Genomic DNA, 6,031 nt, shown 5'->3' on the forward strand with positions numbered 1-6,031 from the left:
GTGCTGAGACCGCTGAGCTATCTCCGCAGCCCCAACTTTCAGGAGTTTGAAAAGGTACTGTGACCCATCCTCAACCTTCAAAGGCGGAGCTGGCTGGCTGAGAAGTTAAGCACTTGCTGAAGAAGCCGGCGGAGAGGTTGAATTTTGAAGGCAGGATTCACTGATGCCTATACACATCTTCTCTTGGGCCACAGGGTTATCAAAGCATCTACACATTCAAGACACTGGGCTAGGGGCTGAGAGGAGTAAAAGCGTGAATGCTGCGGGCTAAGGAGGTAGCTCAGTGGTCTACACACCTGCTTAGCAAGCACCAGGACCAACATTCAGTCCCTAGTACCACCTGCCATGCGGGGATGATGAGATAGGAGGGTCACTACAAGTCTGAGCTCAGTAGTGAGACCCTATACCAAATAAGTATTTTTTTTAAAGTGAATGCCACCAAGTCCTCCTCTTCTAGGTATCTAAGCAGTGCCTATTTCATGTACTTGGCTTTGAAGAAAGAAAGCTGGTATTTTTGTTCTTCTTGGTGAAAACTAAATAGAACATGAATCTGTGATCCAGAAGAAAAGTATCTTCATCCAGGTGCATTTTTGTACATTAGCATTTAGGGCAAGTTGCCCAGGCATCCAGTAGTAATTTACCTCCAAGAGCTCAACCCCCGGTTACTGTTGGAATTTTGGCAAGTAGATTTCCCTGCAGGTAATAGTCAAATTAAGGAAGCTCCTTAAAGGAAAGGTGTTGGAGGCTCAGGCAAGAGTTCAAAGCTCCATGTTCAAAGGTGGGCAGGGACCCACCCAGCAGCTCCGGAGGGAAACGAAGTGTGAGGTGGCCGCTGCCCTCCGGAGCTGCTGGGGCTTCACAGGCTCCAGGTGGTCCGTATCGCATGGTGACAATCTTTACTGCCCCCAAAGTCCTGGTGGGAGAATTCAGATCCCTACAGAGTAGAAAGTTCCCTTAGGTCAGCCAAGGTTTTAATAGAAGCAAGGACTTTATTGATGAGAGAGCAAAATGTCAACATACTACTGAGGGCTTCACAGCTCACGTTGTGTTCAAAACATGTATTTTATAGATAGGAGCAGTGAGCTTCGCAAACGCAGCTAAAATGTGGCAGATACGAGATTGGATCCACACATAGACTGGCCCTGAACACCTATTTTTAGTCACTGCCGCTCACAAGATTGTGTTTGGTTATAGCAGCCCCTTCTGGGAAATTGATTCTGCCATTAGGGTCAATTTTGCTTGGACTGAGAGTCAGTTTGGCTGCAGAAGTTGACTTGCTGTAGGACCACAGCCTTATGATTGAGTAGCATCCTTGGCAGACTCCAGAGAGATCTCAGAGATGGATTGTGAGGAGAGGGGGTGAGATGGCCATCAGAAGGAGCACAAATAGGGAGCAGGGCAGGCCAGTGCTCATCCCTGAGACATGGCCTGTGGTGGCCACACTGAGCTGAGCCCCTCTGCAGGCTGAACCGCAGGGCCAGAACCTGCTACGCACCCCATGGGGGGGGATGGAGGCGGGGAGCTCACTGAAGAGCTGGCGATGAGTGTGCCTCACAGGTCCTGAGCAAGAGCTGGACAGACACAGCCTGGAAACTAGAATAAATATAAATGGAAAAATTTGTCAAGTCTATGTCCAATTCCAGCTTGAGAAAACATCTACTTCCAAGTTCCCAGTTTGATGGCTGTACCTTGAGACCGTGAGGATAAGTGAAATAAGTCAGAAATGCAACCTTAAATATCACTCAAGTTCTCTTATATGGAAAGATCAAAGTATAAGTCATTTCTTTAAGATGCCAGGCATGACTGAAGGGACTGGAGGCAGCAAGATGGCGCAGACTCAGGGCACCAGGAGGAAAGTCTGTTACTACTACGATGGGGATGTTGGAAATTACTATTATGGACAAGGCCATCCAATGAAGCCTCACCGAATCCGCATGACTCACAATCTGCTACTCAACTATGGCCTCTACCGAAAGATGGAAATCTATCACCCTCACAAGGCCAATGCTGAGGAGATGACTAAGTACCACAGTGATGACTACATTAAGTTCTTGCGCTCCATCCATCCGGATAACATGTCTGAGTACAGCAAGCAGATGCAGAGATTCAACGTTGGTGAGGACTGTCCAGTATTTGATGGCCTGTTTGAGTTCTGTCAGTTATCCACTGGTGGCTCTGTAGCAAGTGCTGTGAAACTTAATGAGCAGCAGACGTACATCGCTGTGAATTGGGCTGGGGGCCTGCACCATGCAAAGAAGTCTGAGGCATCTGGCTTCTGTTACATCAATGATATCGTCTTGGCCATCCTGGAACTGCTAAAGTATCATCAGAGAGTGCTGTATATTGACATTGATATTCACCATGGCGATGGCGTGGAAGAGGCCTTCTATACCACAGACTGGGTCATGACTGTGTCCTTTCATAAATATGGAGAGTACTTCCCAGGAACTGGGGACCTACGGAATATTGGGGCTGGCAAAGGCAAGTATTATGCTGTTAACTACCCACTCCGAGATGGGATTGATGACGAATCCTATGAGGCCATTTTCAAGCCTGTCATGTCCAAAGTACTGGAGATGTTCCAGCCTAGTGCGGTGGTCTTACAGTGTGGCTCAGACTCCCTCTCTGGGGATCAGCTAGGTTGCTTCAATCTAACCATCAAAGGGCATGCCAAGTGTGTGGAGTTTGTCAAAACCTTTAACCTGCCTATGCTGATGCTGGGAGGAGGTGGTTACACCATTCGTAATGTTGCCCGGTGCTGGACATACGAAACAGCTGTGGCCCTTGATACAGAGATCCCTAATGAACTCCCATACAATGACTACTTCAAATACTTTGGACCAGATTTCAAGCTTCACATCAGTCCTTCTAATATGACTAACCAGAACACTAAGGAGTACCTGGAGAAGATCAAACAGCGGCTCTTTGAGAACCTGAGAATGCTGCCCCATACACCTGGGGTTCAAATGCAGGCAATTCCTGAGGATGCCATTCCTGAGGAGAGTGGTGATAAGGATGAAGAAGACCCTGACAAGCGTATCTCAATCTGTTCTTCTGACAAGCACATTGCCTGTGAGGAAGAGTTCTCTGACTCAGATGAGGAGGGTGAAGGTGGCCGCAAGAACTCTTCCAACTTCAAGAAAGCCAAAAGAGTCAAAACAGAAGATGAGAAAGAGAAAGAACCAGAAGAGAAGAAAGAGATGACAGAAGAGGAGAAGACCAAAGAGGAGAAGCCAGAAGTCAAAGGGGTCAAAGAGGAGGTCAAGTTGGCCTAAGCAGCCCTCTCCAGGTCAGGCTTCTTGCCGTGTTCCCAACTTTTTCCTTCTAACCCTCAGATTTTATATTTTCTATTTCTCTGTATATTTATATTAAAAATATATTAAATATAAATGTCCCCAGGGACTAGAGAGGAGCCAGGGCCCTTGAGTACAGGGCAGCTATGCTAGGGGAACTTTTCTAGTAGCAATCACGCTCCCCACCCCTCCCCAAGTCTTAGTTTTAAGTCATAAAGGGTCCAGTCTGGATGGAAGCGATGCAGCGACATGCCAAGGGTCTGTTAAGTGATCTGGAAGGGGTGGCTGCATTTTCAGGGCCCCTTGTTCTTCGGGCTCCTACAGTAACATCTGCCATTTTTAGATTTTTTTCTCATACCTTTACATTGGGCCCAAATGAGCTAAGCAGCTCACACTGCCCTGTCTTCCCCAGTTCTGCAGGTGGAAGTTGGTAGTCTAGCTTCCTTTTTTGAGATACTTTCATTTTTTTGTGAGACTCTTTGTAATAAAATGGTACATTTCTATAAAAAAAAAAAAAGATGCCAGGCATGATGGCACATGCTTGAATGTAAACCCAGCACTTGGGAGGCTGAGGCAGGAAAACCCTATGAGTTCGAGGCCAGCCTAAGCTGCATAGCAGTTCAAAGTGAGTTTGAACTATATAGTGAGGTCCTGACTCAAAAAATAAGTAAACAAATATAAATAAAACTAAAAGCATTTAAAGATAGACCCTAAGGACCTGGGGAGATTGCTCAGTAGAATAAGTGTTTGCCTAGCAAGTGCAGGGTCCTGAGTTCAATCCCTAGTATCGCCAGATAGTTCAGCAGATTAAAGCACCTGCTTAAGGAGAGCTCAGGGACTGGGGTTCAATCCCCAGCACCACAAGCTATGCTGGCCCCACCCCTGGGGTGCCCTGAGATGGTAATTGAGTCTGGGCATGGTGGTGTAGGCCTGTAATCTCAGCACTTGGGAGGCTGATAACAAGAGGATCACTATGAGTCCAATCTACATAGTTAGACCCTATAGACCCTGTATTAAATATATAAAATTTAAAAAAAAAGATAAACCATAGGAAACAGGAAGATAGATCCTTTGTAAATGGGAAAGACATCCAGAGACAGAGGGAGAGGGGAGGAAAGGAAAGGGTAAGAAAAAGAATTAAGTTGGCTAAGTGTATGTACCTACCCCCCAGGATGAATGTAAATACTATGTACTGCAAAATGCCCTAAGAAAAAATAAAATAATAATTTCCTAATTGGAGTTACATTTCTACTATCAAGACTTCTACTCTAACCTAATGTCCCCTTGTTTTATGCATGTAGTGCAAGCTTGCTGGTTTGTAGCAAACATCAGACAGCAGAAAGGATAATCCTTAGCAACCCTCCACCTCGCAGAGACCACTAGGACAATCACTTTTGCTGTTTTGCACCCCAGTGTCTCCCCAGGATGGGATCCCCAATCTTAACCTTGCAGGTGTGGTCCCATAGATCAACCAGTAAGATAAACGGTGGAGCAATCCAGGGAAATAGCAGCTGATGGGACATTTTTACTTATTAGGAGCCAAAAAAAAAAAAAGTGTATCCCACACTGACTATAATCTGTCTTTGGCAAAGAGGAACCCAGAGATAAGAAGTTCTTAATGGGTTTTCCTGGCTCACCTCTTAGAGACCTAGGGTCACCTCCCAGTGTGGCAGCTGGGGTGAAACTCCGTGGGAGATCGCTTGCCCAGTGTGCACAAAGCCTCCGCTCCATCCGTAGCCCTGCAAAAAATAAGTCACCGCAGTCAAGTGAAGGATCTCTCTGGCTGTCATGGGAAAACATTGGCAGAGAGAGAAGACTGGCCACCTTTTATTCCCATCAACCTCAAAGGTACTGCTCTGCCAACCTGCCCACCCCATATGAAAGGATTCTCTTTGCTCTGGTTTGATCCTGTTCCCTGGCAGAATGGATGCAATGTTCTCCAGCCCTTGTCTCAATCCTGCCAAGGCACAGTCTGTTTGAACACCTAGTCTCATTTCTATCATCCCGCAACCTACAGGGCAGTTGTGGCCCAGTGTTCAGGACAGAGGTGTGGGCTCCTCCAAGAACAGCTGGGAGAAGAGGAGGTCACTGTGTGTGGAGGACTAGAGCCCCTTGGCCTCGGGGCTCATGGGGCCTGTGCAAGCCCAGGGCCATGTACCCAGCTCTGGATCAGGACAGACATTCAATACAGAAGGGCATCTCTCAATGTCTTTGAATGAAGCCCATTTCTTAGTGAACATACTTTTGTTTAAAATCTAATGCTGTTAAATGGCAATACATGAAATAACCCAGAAGAAATTCCATGACATCTATAGTGTGCTTGACTAGCACTATAAATCGTAACCTCTTTTCCCAAAGTATTTTGTGGGACTTGAGTCTCCAAACATGCTCAGTGAAATCAGACTTCATCCTGAAGCAAGCTTGATGACTTCTGCGCACCAGAACCTCCTCTTGAATCTGGATGCACACCAGACTATGTATGAAAAGACTCTTGGTTTTTCAGAACTATGCTTTACATAAATGCAGAATTTGTTAAGCTTTCTGTGACCAGAGAGTCTCCACCTGCACATAACACTTACTGTTCCATGGAAACGTCACTTTTCGGAACTTGCTACGGAATTCTCCAAACCAGGGTGGGTGTGAACTTGACCAGCACATCTCTCAAACAGAGTAAGGTGCTGCAGGAAGACAAGAGCAGCCTGCCTGGGCAGAGTCTGCTCGGAGCCACAGGAAGGGGC

General features: G+C 46.5%; 1 pseudogene; it reads left to right on the top strand.

Moving 5' to 3' along the window:
* Nucleotides 1-1,826: 1,826 nt before the first annotated feature.
* On the top strand, nt 1,827-3,358 carry LOC101562139 (annotated as a pseudogene).
* Nucleotides 3,359-6,031: the final 2,673 nt, after the last annotated feature.

This window comes from Octodon degus, unplaced genomic scaffold (assembly GCF_000260255.1).
Source record: "Octodon degus isolate 3935 unplaced genomic scaffold, OctDeg1.0 scaffold00016, whole genome shotgun sequence".
NCBI classification, from domain to species: Eukaryota; Metazoa; Chordata; class Mammalia; order Rodentia; family Octodontidae; genus Octodon; species Octodon degus.